This window comes from Carica papaya, chromosome 9, assembly GCF_054855325.1.
Source record: "Carica papaya isolate Zhongbai chromosome 9, ASM5485532v1, whole genome shotgun sequence".
Classification (NCBI taxonomy): Eukaryota; Viridiplantae; Streptophyta; class Magnoliopsida; order Brassicales; family Caricaceae; genus Carica; species Carica papaya.
Window position 1 is genome coordinate 21,801,801 of NC_142317.1, and position 19,658 is coordinate 21,821,458.

Genomic DNA, 19,658 nt, shown 5'->3' on the forward strand with positions numbered 1-19,658 from the left:
ATAGGGGCTTGTTCCAACAACTATGCTGGAAGCGAAATTATAAAACTAAATCGATTTGGGAAACAATATTAGAAGTTTTAAAATAAAGCTAGGATTAAGTACTTGACAAGCTTGAGTTAAATTGATATCATATCTTGATGCTTCTCAAGTGAATTTCTGGCAGGCTTAATAAGTGTATGATTCCAATCTGGTTGATTCAGAAAATGTTCAATTGTTAGAATTATTACTCATTGTATTTTTGGTTGCTTCTGAATGGTGCAACTCCCTAGAATGATGGAGATTGTATAGTTTATAGCTTATATTTTTTGAGATAGTTCATAGCTTACATGCTTTACACCATGGAGTTATTGTTTATGCATTAAGTATGTTTGTAACATGTTGGTGGAAATAGCAGATTATGATCTAACTCACTAGCCTACATGAATCGACCATTATTTAAATTTATAAATTGGTAACTAATAGATCTTATTTGTTTACCTTCTTTTCTTGTGGTATCTCCAGTTAATCCTTATTTTTTTTCTTACAACCACTATTTTATTATGCCTTACTCTGTTCACATGAAATGCTTGCTCTAAAATGGATTTGTTGATCTTATCCAAGCACTAAATAATCGCCTACTTGCTTTTTCATTCCACATCAGGGAGTATTATTGGATTGATTTGTGAAAACTGAATGAGATTTATTTTTACAAGACTGAGGAGTAGTCATATGATGCAGTTAATAAGTTCAACATTTACCTTGATCAAAATTCTCCTTGGTTGGTGGAATGGATGCCTAATAAAGCAGGTTATCTAATTGGAAACTTACAGGCGACACACGGATTTCCAATTTTTTTCTCTAGGAAACATGTGGTCTATTGTAAGAAGTTTGGCAATAGCTGATCAATCACATGCCATACTGGATCTTATTGAAGTGAAATGGGCAGATTTAGTAACAGACATGCCATTCAAGATATGTTATCTCACTCTTGAAGGTTAGGAGCGCAAATAATCACTTGTAGTGATGCAAAAAACACATAAGATATTTGCTCTCGTATTATTTATTTATGATCTATTTTTTCATTATCTTTAACATTTCTCACTACATTTCCTTCTTATGCAGGCCTTGGTCTTACTATAATGGTGGTTCTTGGCCAAACTCTGCTATGGCAGGTTAGTTTGTTATGATTAAATATTCTCTCTGCTGCTAATTTTTTTTCATTGCTCCAAAGAACCCTTTGTAGAAGTTATATTTAGGTATAAGTTTCCTGAGTTGTCATGCTTGGATCCAATAGAATATGACACATTGTTGATGTTTTATAAAATAAAGCAATAATAAAGGAATGAAGGCAGTGCAGCTTAAGATTTTAAAAATGAACTTTTTACAGCTTACTGTTGTAGCCATAAAGATGAAAAGACCAGAAATCGCTGCAAGAGCTATTGAAGTTGCTGAAAAACGCATATTAAGAGACAAATGGCTTGAATACTTTGACACAAAAAGAGGAAGGTTCATCAGAAAACAAGCACAGTTATTCCAAACATGGTTAATTGTTAGATACCTTGTGGTTAAGCTTCTACTTGTAGACCCAAGTGCAGCCAAAATTTTTATAACTAAAGAGGATTCTAAGCTTGTCAATGCCTTCTCTTACATGATAAGTGTTAACCCCAAGAGAAAGTGTTGTCGGAAGAACTCCTGAAAGGCTTATAAAATATAAGAATATGAAGTTTCTTTCACACAAGGATAGGTAACTTCAATTTGTGGCTCAACTTACTTATATGAAAAACTTAAATGTATAACAATCAACTTTTGAGCAATGATTCGTGTATCATAGGATCTTAATTTAAAGGTGATATGTTGATTTAGGATTAGCATTAGCTTGAAACATCTTCCTAGATTGGAGATTAAACAAATTGTTTCTTGTTTACAGACTTTATATCATATACATAGTACTATAGGAGTGAAAGGCATTCAAAATCAGGAATACCCTTACATTATTTTAACTCTACTGTTCGATTATGACATTTTCTATATCTTGTAAATCATTTGGATTGGTTATGGTATTTTTCAGTCTCATAAATCATCATCGTGCCATCTAAATTAATGCTTGACAATAGAACTTTTTAATACATTTCCTCGGTTGAGTCCAGATCAGTTGAAAAAATTCAACTGCTATGTAAAGCATTGTCTGAGAGAGTGATTAGAGAGTGATGATACGATATTTCTTGCAAACTCATATTTTATTCATTACATAGTTTTGCATTACTACAGACTTGTAAGTTTTAAATTTTTAGCATCAGCTCATAAAGGAAACTAAACGTATAGGATTCAACAACTTTTGCTTCATTTGGTTCTAGCATTAGCCACGATCTTTCTCTCAATCTATACCACAAAAAATATCAAAAACAAAAAAATAAATATATTACTAATAACAATAGAAATTAACCTCATATATATGTATATATTTTCAATTTGTACATGAAGAAATTACGAAAAAATTTTAGGTTGTGGGTCACAGTGAGAAACTATATTGTAAAAATAGATATAGTATAGTATAGTATTAGAAGTTAAAATATTTGTATACGTATCTAATTGTCCCATTGGCTTTAATTTCTAAACAAGTTTAATCATTTTCTTAAGAAATTTAATTGCTACATTTCTCCAATATTTTATAATTTAATGATATATTACAATTTTAATATTTAAACTCTCTTATTTATGTTTTTTGAGAACTCAATTCTAGTTGATCTTCCATATATGAAGGATTATGAAATAAAATTTCATTCAGTGAATTCAAGCTAAAAATATGAGTGGTTCAAAAATAAAATTAATTAATATATACCTCATTCAGCTGTAAAGGATTACTAGTAACTACAAAAAAAGTAAAAATTGAACCGAATGAATAAGACATATTTAATACCGCTTAACGTAAGTACAAGTATATACTTTTGGACATATTTAATTTAGATTGTACTTTTATGTTTTTCTGTTATTTAGGGTAGAGAGGTAATTTCATGAAAAGTCAAATATGTGATTTGAGTTAGTTTGTAGTCTGAAACTTAGGAATTGTTGGAAGAATATGACTCCTTATAACGAATCTACTTTATAATTACTATCTAATTGTGCGTTATGCGTTAGGAAAAAAAAAGAGAACTTACCTCTATAATGCTTCCAGTCTAGCTCTTGCTTTCCTATTTCATTTCCTTATGTTTTTCCTCCTCTTTCTCCCGATTATTTTCTAACTCTTCTTATATTTCTAGATCACCTAAAATTGATCACATCGTAACACAATAACAAATGTGAGGATAAGATTATGAAGAAATTATATTGTGGTGAAGAAATTATATTGTGGTGAAGAAATTAATAGAAATAATTTTATAAAAAAACTATCTTATTGTTTTCTATCTAAATATTGCATCGTAAATATAAATCATAGCATTAAAGAAAGATTGAAAGAAAAGTCAAAAGCATCAAGAAAGAAAAAAAACATAAAAGCGTCATAATCTATTTTTAAACTTATGTAATCAAATATTTTAGAGTTTTAACATTATTTTTCATTCTAAAGTATGTAATCTTTAAAAGAATTATTATAAGATTATACTTAAAAAAATATCTAAATATAGAGAATTGAATGCTTACTAGAAGTCAAAATTTAGAGATTTCTTTCTACATTACTCTTCAAAATTTAAAAATTAAAGAGATGGAAATCTTATTTTCATTATTTTGAACTTACGTAATAAAATATTTTAGAGTTTTAACATTTTTTTCATTATGTTTTCTATAAAAAAACTGTTATAAGATTACACTTAAAGAATAATAAATTTAAAGAATAGAAGGCTTATTAGAAGTTAATGTTTAAAGATTTCTTTTCTTCATTAGTCTTTAAAATTTAAAAATTTGATTACTACTTAAGCAATTAAAGAGATAAAAATCTTCTTTTCAAAAACTAAATATATAAATATATAATTATATTTAAGAAGATGTTATTAGTTCCTACCTTAATTATTAAAAGTAAAAATATTGATTATGCCTCAATTATCAAAAACTATTTTGTAACCTCTATTTAATTTAGGGATTTCGTTGCCATCCTCAACGATTCTGATGGTTCCTCCTTCACTTTAAAAGAGGACGTCAGGTTGCAGGGAAAGAGGGAGAGGAAGAAAATTCGCAGCAAGGGTAAACTGAAAGGAAGATTTTGTGTGATTCTTCAATCAGATTAATCAGCTAGTGGTGGAATCAGGAGCAGAACATGGGAGGAATCCGTTAATCAGATTAATGCAGTCACTGAGAACAAAGGTAAGTGAAATTTGACTCTCACCACTTGAGTAGAATCTTCTAAATTCTTTGAGATATTTTTTGGAAAGAAATGAGTTGATTTGGGAATAGGGAGATTTTTTTGAAATCATATTAGAACCAGGAGTAAAAATAAAAAAAAATGGAGAGTGAGATCTAAGGAGAAACAGAAGATCAGACGAAATGATGGAATTATTGTGTGGACAGCTATGAGGAGAGGACAGAGGAGATATGCTAGAAACATTGGAGGAAAATTGAAAGGATGGGAATGTGAGAGGAATAGGAAATAAAAAAAAGGGGGAAATAGTGGTCTGAATATGATGTCTGTTTATAAATTATTATTCTGTTATCTTTTGTATTTAATTCCCTTGACATTTGTTTGGAAAATAGTGGTATTGTTGAGCATAAACAGGGAAACAAACTGGAAAAGGATTAAAAAATAAATAAATATAAAATTCTGGGAGGCAAATCTAGGTTAGCAGAGACAATATTCTCTGTGAGGGTGAAAGTGATGTTGTTTGGAAGTAGGAATAGGATTAACAACAGAAAAAACAAACTCTTGGAGACGATCTGGGTGAGGAGAGGCAGTGTTCTCTATGATGCACATGTAGGAAAGGATGAATTACACAAACTTTAATTAGATGTTTTCTTGATTTTAGATAGATGTAATGGTTAACCCTTATAGTCGAGGGATGTGAACACTATGCTTCGACGTACTTATTTTTAATTGGAGATAGAAGTTTATTGTATTTTTCGTGCTGGGAATATAAGTTCTTACGGTACCCCGACTCCCTATGGAGGTATGAGTTGTTACAGCTCTTATCCAATCATTTGAAATAAGAGGATCAAAGCACACAACTCCTCTACATGATCCATTCGATGGAACAAGAGATTTAATGCTTAACAATTGATCTATTTTTCTCTTATTTGTTTACTGATCATGTATATTTATCAATGTCGTTGATTGATTTGCATTCAATTTTTTTTAAAAGGATATCATAGATCACTTTCTTATAGCAATGTATAAAATGAAAGGAGATTCTAGTTGCGGTCCTAATTATTTCTATGACTTGCTTTCCACCTTCATGGCTAAATCTGAAATCACCTTATCAGACATGGATAAAGCTTTGTATGTGTATGTAATATATATCTCGATATAGATTTGAGTAGTTATTAACCATATTTGATTAATTGATGGGTTTAGTTATTTGGTTTTCTTCTCTTAATTAGCAAGGACAAATTATCTTATGCGGATTTTCCTAAGATTTATGCACTTTGCATCAAGATTAAAGGAGCCTCCTCAAGGTACATAAGTAATACTAATCATCACAACTTAAAACTCTTTAATTTGGAGTATTTATGTGTATTATTATTGATCTTAAAATAAATATTTAATAATAAAAATTCTCAAGTACAATTTTTGCTAGTAAAAATTTGTACATTTTAATATTTAAATGATATGTTCTGAGATGTATAGCCTAATTTGAACTCATACTCTTATAGATAAGGATGAAAGTACTTAGATATCAACCCAAAAGATAAATAATTATTAATTTAATTAACTATACATGTGTATACTTAATTAATTAAATAATTAGTTTAATAGCTTATGTGTTTCTTCTTTTACAAGAGATTATAAGTTTGAGTCAGATTGTATTTTTATGTGTATCATCATTTGAAAGTTATTTGTATTATATTGTAATTAGTGTACATCACTTGACTAATCTCAAGTCAAATTGTATTTTTATGTGTATTCTTACTTGGAGATTATTTGTATTGTGTTATGATTGATGCATATAACTTAATTAATAGATGTAGCCAATTTTTGTTTTTTAAAAAATAATTAGCTGATATTAATTGCAGCATTCGCGCTTGTCAAATGGTATTGAAATGTGAGGAATTTGTCAAGGCATCTGATAAAAAGAGTAAAGAAGGGTAGTAAATGAATTTTATACTTATTTTTTATTGGAGATATTACTAATATATCTCTTTTTTGAGTTTTTTTTTTAATTTCTTTTTTTGAATAAAAATTGCATGGAAGAATTAGATGCAAACATGAATTCTCATTAGTGAAGGAAAAAATGAAAATCCCTCTTAAGATAATATTTTATTTTATATATACTATAAAATTTTATTTTCATGGATATCTTTTTTTTTTGGGACTTTGCGAAATTTTTAACTGAATTTAAATTTGCATACTTATACAGCATGAGTTTTACTTCATTGAAAATCTGTTTTGTCCGTTGCATAATTATAGGCATTGATAATTATAAGGAATTATAACAATATGATAGTAGTTAAAACTCTTATGTTCTATTTAAAATTTATAAGTTTAACATTAATTAAAAATGTAGAATATTTTATACTGTATAAGTTTGTAAATTTAAATTCAATTAAAAATTTTACGAAATCTATAAGAGAAAAAGATATATATGAAAATAAATTTTATAAAATATATAAAATAAAATATTACCTCAAGAAGGATTTTTATTTTTTCCTTCATTACTGAGAATTCATGTTTTGTTGCATTCATTGCCTAGGCCACCTTTTTAAAAAAAAATTTAAAATTTCTTTAAAAAAACTCAGTAAAGAAATATATAAATAATATGTACAATAAAAAATAAGTATGAAATTCATTTACTAATTGATTTGATTTATGACATCGTCAATTATATATGAAAGTTTACCCTTCCTTACTCATTTCATCGGATGCCTTGACACGTGTGTATATATATATATATATAAACATATAATTCATATATATGATGGTGTATGAGCAATCATATGTGGCACAAATCATATGTGGTACCAATAAGTACGAAATTCATTTGTGATCGGTGGTCGTGTTTACTCACTAAGTTCTGTCCTAACGGTGATCTTAACGTCCTCCATCAAAGGCAGCGAAATAAACGCTTCAACGAAGTTGTTGCCTGGTACGTACATACAACAACATTAATTATTTATATCTATAAAAATATATTATATGATTATACAATTGTTAATTTATTATTATGATATTCAGCGCAATTAGTATCGTGATATACATACAAAAATTATCTATATACACACACACACACACACACATATAAATTGACAAAATTAAGAAGGTTATATATATATATATATGTAGACACACACATTATATATTTATATAATTCCCAATTATAAGTATCTTCTTTGAAGTTTCTAACCTTTCCCTGTAACGGCCCCGGAAATTTAAATGGAATATATGTATTAAAAATCTCAAATGTGGAAGCGTAATAAAAATTTTGATTAACATCCCTTATACAATAACCAAAACGTACTCAAACATGAAGGAACAAACTAACTAAAAGAGATACTCGAAATAAAAACTATAAATATAACTATAAAGTCTTTAGGCGTCCCCTTCGCCGTCTTCCTGCGGAACGGGCTCGGGAACAACGTCTTCCTGATCTAAAATGGTTAAATAAGAGATGAGCTACAACAGCCCAGTAAAGACATCACACTACCTCACCGCCACGGAAGTAAAGGTGGGTAGAAAACAAAAATGACCAATGGAGCAGAATTTATAATGAACTCGTTTATTAACATAAAAACCTTTACTGTCCACTTACCTCGGCGAGATCTATGAAAACAACATATGAAAATAATAACCTTATAATATCATGAAATCATACACACTTTATAACTTAACATATATCACACCTTTACATTTCAATCATCAGGAAACAGATTTCCTCTTTTACCAGCCTACTAGTATCCATGGGAATCCATAGGGGGTCCCCTCTACATGTGAACCATTAACATTTACAACCTGATTCCAGGGCTGTCCCCATACCCCGTCCGGTATGGGTGCCAAAATCATGAATCTCAATACCCCGTCCGGTATGAGGGTGAAACGGGCCGTCCCCATATCCCGTCCGGTATGGGCGCCAAAACACATGAGGTCTCCATACCCCGTCCGGTATGAGAGACCATGTTCCCGGTAGGGTTCCCTACGGACCCGGTCCGTCCACTACCTCCTAGGATATCTAGTTAGGCTGTCCACATTATTCACTTATCAATTCACATAACCTTTTTGCCTTTTTCCTTAATCTCAATCATTCAATCATACAAAATATGTAAACCAGTAATTGACACCAAATAAGACAATACAGTAACGGGTTCACCATAATACAAACCATAATAAAAGGAACCATAGTTCATGCATACAAGACCATAACATAATTACATTAAAAATCAAGCTGCATTTAATACTGGAAATTAAATCAAACAATAATAGACCAACACTATATCAGATTCGGGCTCCGTTGGCAACCTTAATCAATTATACATCTATAAAGTCACACAGTACAGTTTAATTATTTATTTAGCTTTAATATCGTGATAGGAAATAGGGTGAAGGGTCCTTACCTGTTTCAGGGTCTGAAATCGACTCTACAGTGCGCCTACAGGCTGTCCCTAATTTCCCTGAATTTTTTTCGAAAAACTGAAAAGCACTACCGGTACCTGCACGTGACCCAGAAAATCCCAAAACATACCTAGGGCCCCTTTCGGCCAATATCGCAGTTCTGGCCGCCGTGCTCTGGCGACGGCGCTGCCGCTTGCAGTAGTGATTCGCCTCGAGTTGGCCATTTTCGGCTGAATTCGGCCACACTTGCATCGGTTCCTGTGATAAAACAACCCTAGGACCCTCGGTGGGCCAAAAAATCTTGAAAAACCAAGGCTTACCGGCGGCGGTGCTCTCGGGTGCGGCGGCTCCTCCAGCGTGAGTCGTGTTTTGATGTTTGGCTCTGATCAACCTGTAGAGAAAAGAACGATGATCACAGTGGTATAAAATTTGCATTGAACGGAGGCCGGAAAGGGCCTCATCGGAGGTAAAAATTAAGGAGGGGCACGGCAGCGCTGCTAGGCTTCGGCTAGGTTTTTCGGCAGTTTGACCGGTGGTTTGGCTCCGGTTTGGCCATAGGCGGACTCAGCATCGAAAAACGAGTAAGGGGGAGAAACTTTACCTCGATCGACGGTCGGAAACTTCCCTGGTTCGGCGGCGGGTGGCGGCAGCCGGCTCCTCCAGCGTTTGGTTCTTCTTCTCCGGCGAGGCACTAGTGGCTAGGGTTTTTGTGGTCAGGTGTGGGTGGGGTTATTTATACCCTTTGCCTTTTAATCTCAACCGTCCATCAAGATTAAATCTGGACTGTTTGATCGCGATTTAATTGGGATTAAATTTGGGCCGTCCATCGCGATGCAATCTGGGTTGTCCGTGCCTGATTGAATCTGAACCGTCCGTGTGCGTGAATCTGGGCCGTCCATGCGCACGTTTGATCTGGGCCGTTCGTGCGCGCGGGAACGGATCTGGGCCGTCCTATCGCGGTACGCGGATTGCCCACGTGGCACGTTCCCTAGTCAACGTTGCCTTGCTACGCGGCGGGTCCTGATTGGCCGGGGCTGCTTACCGGACCGCTGACGTGGCTGCTGAGGTGGGTTCTGACGTGGCACAATTTTTTTAAATTGCGTTTTGACCCTCGATTTTCGATTTTCTTTTCAAAAACACCCCCAGAATCCAAAATTTCACCCTTTTTTCCCAAAATCAATTTCAATTAAATCCAAATAATATTTTTACCCAATTTTATCATTATTATTATTTTTATTTTCATTAAATTAAATTAAATTAAATAAAAATCAAATAAATAAAAATAAAAATAATAAAATAAAATTTTATTTTACTTGGGTGTTACATTCCCCTTTGCACCTTCTTGATTCTCTCATATTTATTCATAAATATATATATATATATGTATATATAGATACCATATTCATTTTCATCTTTATTAATTAATAAAATCTTCTTTTCATATTTTAATATGGTCATAAAATGTTAAAGTATAAGAGCCAAATTCAAATATGAAAGAATTTGGTTTACAAGTTCATGAACCTATTTGTATATTAATAAATTATTTATATTATATATTTTTACTAATCCATGTAATATTACAAGAAATAATTATATTTTAATAGTATATTAAACATATTCTTAAATATATTAAGTAGAATAAAGTATTAAAATTTTCAACAAGCTATTCGCATAACTTATCAAACTCTATTTCATATATTATGAACTTATTTAAATTTATTCATTTATTTATTTTTTTAAAAGATTTGTGACCTTCTCCTTTTTGCACAGGTTTTATGCATTCAACCTAGTATAGATTTTGTTTTACTTAATTATATGGCAAATTTTGTACCAAGTACAAATTTTATACTTGATGAATATTTCTCTAAGTTTAGGTTATTACTTGAGGATGTTTAAGCTTTCGTTTTGCATTTTGTTTCCTTTCTTAGTTGGATTGAAAAGTATAATAAGAATAATACATGGCTTAGTTAGAGATGAGTAAGGACTTCTGAAAGATAGATAATTGTTCATGAACCTCCTCAGTTTTTGCTTCACTTACTTGAGCATGATGGTTTTGGTCATTTACATGAGCATGATGGTTTTTGTTGTTAATTAATAATGATTTTATCTTTTAAAAGATAATGTTATATTAGATGCTATTGTATTGACTTCCATTGTATAAGTTGATTCAGAACTAAAAATAGATACTATTAAATTTATAGTTCAATCAAATAATAAAATAGAATCTAATTTGAATGAATTATTTAATATTATAATAAATAAGTGAATTAAATTATGTATATTTATTGTTTAAAATATAGTATTTGATGACCAATTGTGAGAACTTACACTTTAGTGAATAATGAGTGGCGATTGATGGTGACAACAATGAAATGCAACCAGCACAAAAATAAAAGCTTTGGTATCTTGTGAAAAAGTAGATCACATTTTCTTTAGGATTTAAGACAAAGATGAACTATTTTATTTTTAATTTTTTTTGGTATTCTTTGTTGTTGATATAAAAGTTAAACAACTTTTTTTTTTTCAAGTAAAGAAATAGATAGGGTGGGCACAAAATGGACACATGAGTTCCTCTATTTATGGCATATTACCTAGCAACATTTCAATTTTGTTATAGTCTGAATCAACCACTAAAATTATATCGTCTATTGTCTAATTTTTAGCTGTAATAGGACTATAATATCCATTTAAAGGAAAAGAAATGAAAATAAAATTTAGAGTTTGGGTATAAATGAAAGAAATTTTCAAAAATTTGAGCTTTTAAGTAAATTTAGGGACTTAAATGAAAGTAGGTAAGAAAAAAGGAGGTAAAAACATAACTAAGGAGAAGTGGAAGGGGGAAAAGGAAATAAGGAGGATGGATGGCCTAGATTGGCCCACTTGAGGAGATCAGATGGAGGAGATTTAAAAGAAAAGGGACGGCCCAGATCGAGTCATAAAGATCCAACGGTTGAAGGAATGGGTATAAAAAGGGAAGAGTTTAGGGTTTTCTCTTCATTTTGAAAAGTAGCCGAAAAAAAGAGAGGGAGAAGAAAAAATAGCAATCGGGAAGAGAAGGATGAAGAGAGGGTCATGTGGGGAAGTAGAGAGGAAGAAAAAAGGAGAGGGAAGGAAGAGGGAAGGGAAAGGAGAAAAAAAGGAGGAAGGAGAAGAAAAGATAGGAGGGGCCGAACGGGACAAAAAGGGGAGCCAAAGAGCGACTGCCATGAGGGAAGAAGAAAAGAAGAGAGGGGCGGAGGCAGAAGAGTGTGGAAACTGAAGCAAAAGGAAGAAAGAGGAAGAGGAAACGATCGAGACGCAATATGACTGGGGAGACCGAGGCAAGCGAGGTAAAGTTCGTCCTTTTCATCTTTTCTTCCCCTATTTCCATTCAATCTATTTCTATTTTGCAGTAATCAATTTTTTAGGCGTAAAAATCACCATTCTAATTGCAAGCATGCAAGGGAGCCGTGGGTGACCGAGAGGAAGCGATCGGGAGCAAAGTCGAGGCCAAATCGCCCACGTCGAAAGGTAAAATCGTTCTATTTTAATGTTTTGATGGGGGTTGAGTGGCAGTGGGGTGGGGCTGGTGTCGGGCTAACCGCGCTGGCTCAGCCAGGCCACCCACCCGCATAGGAATCGAGAGGCTTCTTCGAGAATGGGGATAGCCGACCCATTCAGGAAGCCAAAGGGTCTTCCCCGAGCATGGAAATCCGATCCACCATTTTGGGTTCCGATTTTTCATCTAGGAAGCTAAAAAAGTCTTCCTCAGGAAACGAGAATTTAGTTTTCCTGGGAAGCTAAAAATTCTTTCTCAAAAAATTGGAATCCAATTCGCTGAATGTGGAGCCAAAAGGTTTTTTGGGTGCGAATCCTAATAGATTCAGGTATTTCATTGGGTGGCTGTTGGAACCCGTAATCTAATTAAATTAATTTTTAGTATTTCAAAGTATTTTAATTAATTATATCGTGTGTATAGGAAAATTTGGACATTTAGGCGGATATGGGAAGACACGTAGGAGAGTAAGTATTTCTAAATCTCAACAAGGCTAAATTTTGAAAAGTGCATTCATTTTATAAAAATTATGAATTTTAAAATTTGGAGGGACATTGGCCCAATTTCGATGGAAAAACAGAACCCAAATTATGATCAGTAAACCTAAGCAATTAGAACCCTATGGGGAGACGAAATCAGAAAACATACCCAATGGACTGAGAGTTATCTGAACTGAGTTATTTTGACTTATGAAATATGAAATTGAAAGAAAAATTCCCAATTAAGGAAAAATTGAAAAAGAGAAAGAAAAAAAAAATTGTAAAAATAAGAAAAGAAAAGAAATAATTGAGGTTAAAAAATGATTATTTAAACAAATTGAGAATTTTGGAATAAGAAGGTATGAGTGAATAGGGTAGGAACCCTAAATATCTTCTTGTTTAGTCTGAATCAAGGAAGAGAGTGAGTGTGTGTGGCTGAAGTTCAGCAAGAATGTGAACCTTCACATGCATAGAGTCTTAAACCTAATGTAGACGTGGATAGGCATTTGTGTGAGTGTAGGCCACCTAGCAAACGTACCTGCTGTGGCCATTGTGTGATTTGTGTGTGTGCTATCCATTCACATTTTCTCAATGATGACATAAACGGCATCGCGCGATGAAACCACAGAAATGACCGTTCGAGTGTATCTGTGATATTTTGTATGTGTGTGATTATGTTTCGAGATTATAAACGATATTCGAGTGTATCTATGATCTTTTGTCTGTGCGATTATGTTTCAAAATGACGATTGATATTTGAGTGCATTTATGACTTTCGAGAGTATGGGAATAAACTTTTGAGGTTTGTATATGATATTCGAGAGAATTCATCCGATCGATCAGGAACATGTGAAATAGTGAAAATAAGAACATGAATTTGTACTGAAATATTTTTATTACTTTTGTTTCTTACTGTGTGTTTTGCATGATATTTTATCTGGGTTGAGAGAATAATAATACTTATTGAGTTAGTGAAGCTCATTATGTAACACCCTAAAATGAAATTGTAATGTAATTTAAAATTAATAAATGTAATTTTTTAATTTTTTTAAAATTTAATTTAGAGTAAAAATGAAGTAAAAATTGAAGGAGGATGAAAGTGGAAACAATTTTGGGGAAAAGGGGTGAAAATTTGGGTTCTGGGGATATTTTTGAAAGAAAAATAAAAAATCGGGGACTAAAATGTAATTTAGGAAAGTTTTGTCATGTCAAATGCTCGGTGAATTAGGACGCATTGTGTGGTAGCGGACGCTGATGCAGTGCCACGCGGGAGGCTACGTGGGCGATCGAAAGGCCCATATTAAATCGAAATGGATGGCCCAAATTGGATCGCAATGAATAGCCCAGATTCACTCCCCATTTAATTGCGATAAGACGGTCCAGATCAAACACGATGGACGGCCCAGATCAAAAGCGGACGGATATAAATAATCCCTATCCACACCAAATCCTAACCCTATCCATCAGAACCCCTCACTAGAGAAGAAGACCCAGTCGCCGGGAAAGAGACCGCCGCCACCTGCTGCCGCACCGAAGCCCTTTCTGACTTCCAAAAAAGATAAAAAAAATTTATTTTGCTCAAAATTAAATTCTAAACACAATCATGGCAAAATTGGAGCAAAAGGACTGGCCAATTGGCAAAAATATACAGGCAAAGCCCGGCGGCGCCACTACCTAAAATTTCACAAAACGCCTTCGATGAGGCCCTTCTCGATTTTTATTATGTGTAATTTTTCTACCATTGTGATCACTGTATCCTTCTCTACAAGTTGGCCAGAGCAAAACACCCAACTGCAGCTTGAGCTAGAGGAGCTGCCGTATCGGAGCACCCCACCGCTGGTAAGTTTTGATTTTTTATGTTTTTTCAGCAAACCAAGGCTCCTTAAAGTATTTTCTCGCAGGAATTCATGCAAAGTCAGCCAAATTTAGCCAAAAAAGGCCGAAAATAGCCAACCTGAGATGGACTACCGCCGCAGGCGGTGGTGCCACCGCCGGAGCATGGCGAAGCTGCCGTGCCAGAATTCTAAAATTGGCCATATAGGCCCTAGGACTGATTTTGGGTTTGTTTGGGACATTTGTAGGTACTAATAGAGCATTTTAATTCCTAAAAAAAATTCAGAGAACCCGAGAATCACCTGTAGGCGCAGTCGAACAGCTTAACTTTTCGGGCATCAAATCGAGTAAGGATCCCTCACCCTATTCCTTATCATAGAATTGAAGTCTAAATAAATAATAATCCGGTATTTTGTGCGAATTTGGAAAATGTGCATAATTAATTACGGATTACTAATGGAGCCAAGACAAAAAATTATCTACTGTTGTTTGTTGATTGTTTTTACAATTTGTATGCATGATGGCATCTTATTAATTTATTTTATGGCTTTGAATGCATGTATGGTTTATTCTATGTGTTTACGGCTGAATTAAGAAAAAAAGAAGGTTTAACGATAAAAATTGTGTGATTAAGTGAATGCATGAAACAGCAGCCTTACTGGATATCTTGGGAGATGGTGAACGAAGCGGGTACATAGGAAACCCTACCGTGAATATTGTCTCATGCCGAACGGGGCATCGGGACTTGGCAATTTGGCACTCATACAGAATGGGATATGGGAACGGCACACTTCACCCTCATACCGGACGAAGTATTGAGGTTTTATAAGTTGGCGCTTATACCGGACGGGGTATGGGGATGGCCCATAATGGAGAATGTTAAAGGAAAGAGTTCATGTGTAACAGGGACATCTCTATGAACCTCCATATATACCAGCAGGCTGGTAAAAAGATTGACAGTTATTGTTTGATTTATTGATGATGGATATATAACTATATATGTGCTATGTTGCTGTTTATACATATAATCATGATCTTTATAATATTATTGTTTGTATAGGTTATTTTTAAAAATTTCACTACAGTAAGTGGAGGGTAAATGGTTTTATGATTGATAAATGAATTTGCTAAATTTAGTACTCTATTAGTGATTTTTAATTTTCTACCAACTTTTTTTTCTTTGTCGGTGATATAGTATGACGTTGTTACTGGGTTAGTTTAGCTCATTCCTTATTTAACCATTTCAAATCAAGAGAACCAAGTTCTAGAGTCCGAACCGTAAGAAGATTGCGAGTAGATGCTAGTTTTCTTTATTTTCTGTTTATTTCCTTATTTCTTATATTTTGTTTTAAGACTGAAATTTGTAGCCCCATTTGGTTCTTTAAGTTATTGTGTAGGGAATGTAAACCTTGAACATTTATTACGCTTTCGCACTTAATTTATAATTTATTTCCTTTAGATATTTACGGGGTCGTTATAGTTGGTATCAGAGCTACGTTCCTCGGACCCATTTCTTGTATAAAATCCTTAGGGAACACCAAAACAATGGATTATCACTCAACCATTCCTTGTGAAATGCAGGTACAGATAGATAAGGAGAGGAAGACCCCTACTAAACTGAGCAGCTCGAGATGGTTTGCTTAGAGAAGATGTTGACTAGATATTTGAGATGCTGGAGAGACTCATTATTGCCTAGCAGGGCCGGGAGGAAAGGAGGGAGCTACCTGATCCTCCCCCACTGCCACAGGGTAGAGCCACCCCTGCAACAAGAGGATCCCGAGCCACCCCGATACGACCTTGCTCCTCCACAATACCACTCGGCACCACCATAGTATGATCCAGTGCCCCAGCCGCAGTACCCCCCGGCACCACTACAGTACAATCTGGTGCCCCCACCGTATCAGCAAGTACCACCGCAGGGCCATCCAGTCCATCCTCAGCACGACCTAGTCCCTCTTCCACGGGACCCAGCTCCTCCCATGATGGACCCATGCTACATAGAGAGCTACAAAAGATTAAACTCATCTACTTTTATAGGGGGATCCTCTTTCAAAGATGCCGAGTACTGGTTAGCAGAGATAGACAAGGCGTTCAAGACTAGTGGAGTGATTCCCGAACAAAAAATTATCCTTGTTACCTACATGCCAGTGGGAGAAGCAGACCGCTGGTGGAAAGTCAAACAGACCACCCTGCCTGTTCCAATTACTTGGAAATAGTTCCTGGCGGCCTTTAATGCAAAGTACCTTCCAGAGCATCTCCGACATCTGAAGGAGATGGAGTTTGTACAGTTGGCCCTAGAGAACATGACTATATCATAATATGCTCGTAAGTTCCTAGAGTTGGGCCGATATTCCCCTGAGACATTGTTGGATGAAGGTAGGAAGGCTAGAAGGTTGGAGTGGTGTCTCTGTCCAGAGATCAACCAACAGTTGTTTGTGCTTGAGTTCAGTACTTATTTGGCTGTTCTGGCAAAGACACAGTTAGTGGAGAGGAGCCTCCGTACCTTCTCTCAAGCAGCAGGGAACCTCAGACCCTCAGCTCCACCCCACAGACCAGCACCTACTGCACCTGTTCAACAAAACAAGAGTCCCAGACCGATGATTCAGGCTTCCCCTCAAGCTCTAGTGGCAGGACGCGGTAAGATGTGTCAGCATTGTGGCAGGGATCATGGGGACCAACCCTACTATCGCCTCAATAACACTTGTCGCATATGTGGTAGTGCCCAACATTATGCGAGGGAGTGCCCGAGGAATCAGAATCAGGCCAGACCACCTATTTAGGGTAGGGCTTACAATCTCAACTAGCAGGATGTAGAAGCCAACCCGGATGTGGTACAGGGTATGTATACTATCTGTAACTATCTTGCTCATATTTTGATTGATACTGGTGCATCGCATTCATTTATTTTACCTATTGTTGAATCAAAATTTAATGTATTACCTGATAAACTTGATTCTGTGTTGTTTGTGTCTACTGTTGGGAGTACGACACTATTGGAAGAAATTGTATATAGAGCCTGTGTCGTAGATATAGTAGATAGGAAATTGAGTGTGGACCTAATAGAATTAGACATGGGGGACTTTGATGTAATTTTAAGAATGAACTTGCTAGCGGTGTATCACACCACTGTAGATTGTTTTAGAAAGAAGGTTGTATTCAATCCTCTTAATGAGAAGCCATTTATAAATTAATAAAATCGTTTAGCATTTGTTCCCTCATGAAAAATTTTCTTATTACCAAGTACTTTAACCTTGTTGTTTTCTCTAACTAGGCAAACCCAAGAAAGAGATTTGTATTCAATAGATTTTAGTAGTCCGAGACTTTCAAGATGTGTTTCCAGATGAACTATATGGATTACTAGTGGACAGAGAAGTCGAATTCACCATAGACCTTTAGCTAGGCACCCAACTGATTTCAGTTGCTCCTTACTGTATGAGCCGTGTTGAGATGGAGGAACTGAGGAAACAGATCACTGAATTACTGGACAGTGAGTTCATCTGACATAGTGTGTCCCATTGGGGTCCTGAAGTCACATTTGCAAGAAAGGGAGATGGGACATTAAGGTTATGTATTGATTACAGAGTCTAAATAGAGTCACGATCAAGAACAAGTATCCCCTCCCCAGGATTGATGACCTCGTTGACCAGTTGCAGGGTGCCCGGGTCTTCTCCAAAATAGACCTATGTTCAGGTTACCATCAGGTAAAAATCAGGGTAGAAGACATCTCCAAGACAACCTTTCGAACCAGGTACGGACACTATGAGTTCCTGATCATGCCATTTGGACTAACCAACACTTCAACAATCTTCATGGACTTGATGAATAAGGTTTTCAGACAATTCCTGGATCAGTTTGTTATTGTGTTTATTGATGACATCTTGGTTTATTCAAAACGCAAAGAGGAACACGCCCACTATCTAACTCAAGTTTTGCAGGTTCTAGACCTATCTTAAGACAACTATAAGGTTTCGAGCATGTATTAGGTCTTAATAAAGCTTTAAAACTGCGGTGTTACATCTAAATCTTAAGGTTTTAGTCTTTTTTTTTTCGTAATGTTATGTTGCACTAAGAAACAAAAGTTGTGTCCTAAAATTTAATTTAGTATAGATTATGTTTTACATGTTGAATGAGGTATATATTCATTAATTTTATTTTTGAACTTATGTTTTCAGCTTGAATTTATTGAATGAAATTTTATTTCATAATCCTTCATATATAGAAAGATTAATTAGAATTTAGTTCGCAAAAAACATAAATAAGAGAGTTTAAATATTAAAATTGTGATATATTGTTAAATTATAAAATATTTGAGAAATGTAATAATTAAATTTCTTAAGAAAAGGATGAAACTTGTTCAGAAATTAAAGCAAATGGGACAATTAGATACATATACAAATATTTTAACTTCTAATACTAAACTATATTATACTAATATGGTTTACTCATTCTGTCATAAAATGGTGCATGTATGTTATATATATTAATGCTCCTAAGGATGAATTAACCTAAACAGAAAATACTAGAAACAAAAAAAAATTGAAAAAGAAAAAATGCTCAGCACATGACATAGAAAATGTTTATGAATAATGAGTGGTTTACAGATCAGAGAACAGAGAGTTATATGCATAGGTGGCCGCAATTTTGTTTCCTTGTGAAGGAAAACGGTGAACAACTCACTATCAATTACTCCACTCTATGTAACCGCCATTTCACTCTATATGTATATACATACACCTATAGACACTGTCTTTTTCATCACTCTCAATTACCAGTTGATTAGCTCTTCTTCTCATTAATGGCTGATACGGCTGCTCTCAAATCCCAGATCTTAAATGTTACTGTCTCTCTTTCACTCACTTTTTCTCCAATATGCTACTGTATGATACATATATGTATATATATAATGATTTTGATGCATGCGTGTTTAGTTAATACTTGTAATGGTGAGGTGCAGGGAATAGTGGACGAGCAGCTTGCAATGGCTTATGGAATGAAAGAGATTCAAGAATGTGGACCTTTCTATTTTTTCCATCTGCTTCCTACTTTCATGAAGGATTCTCGAGTTATTTTAACGAATATGATGATAAAGTTGTATGTGTGTGTCTATATATATATATATATATATATATATATAGATATAATATTGCAT

General features: G+C 34.4%; 1 pseudogene; it reads left to right on the top strand.

The window, feature by feature from the left end:
- The first annotated feature begins 846 nt into the window (after positions 1 to 846).
- LOC110825533 (alkaline/neutral invertase E, chloroplastic pseudogene) lies at positions 847 to 1,675 on the top strand (annotated as a pseudogene).
- The last annotated feature ends 17,983 nt before the right edge of the window (positions 1,676 to 19,658 follow it).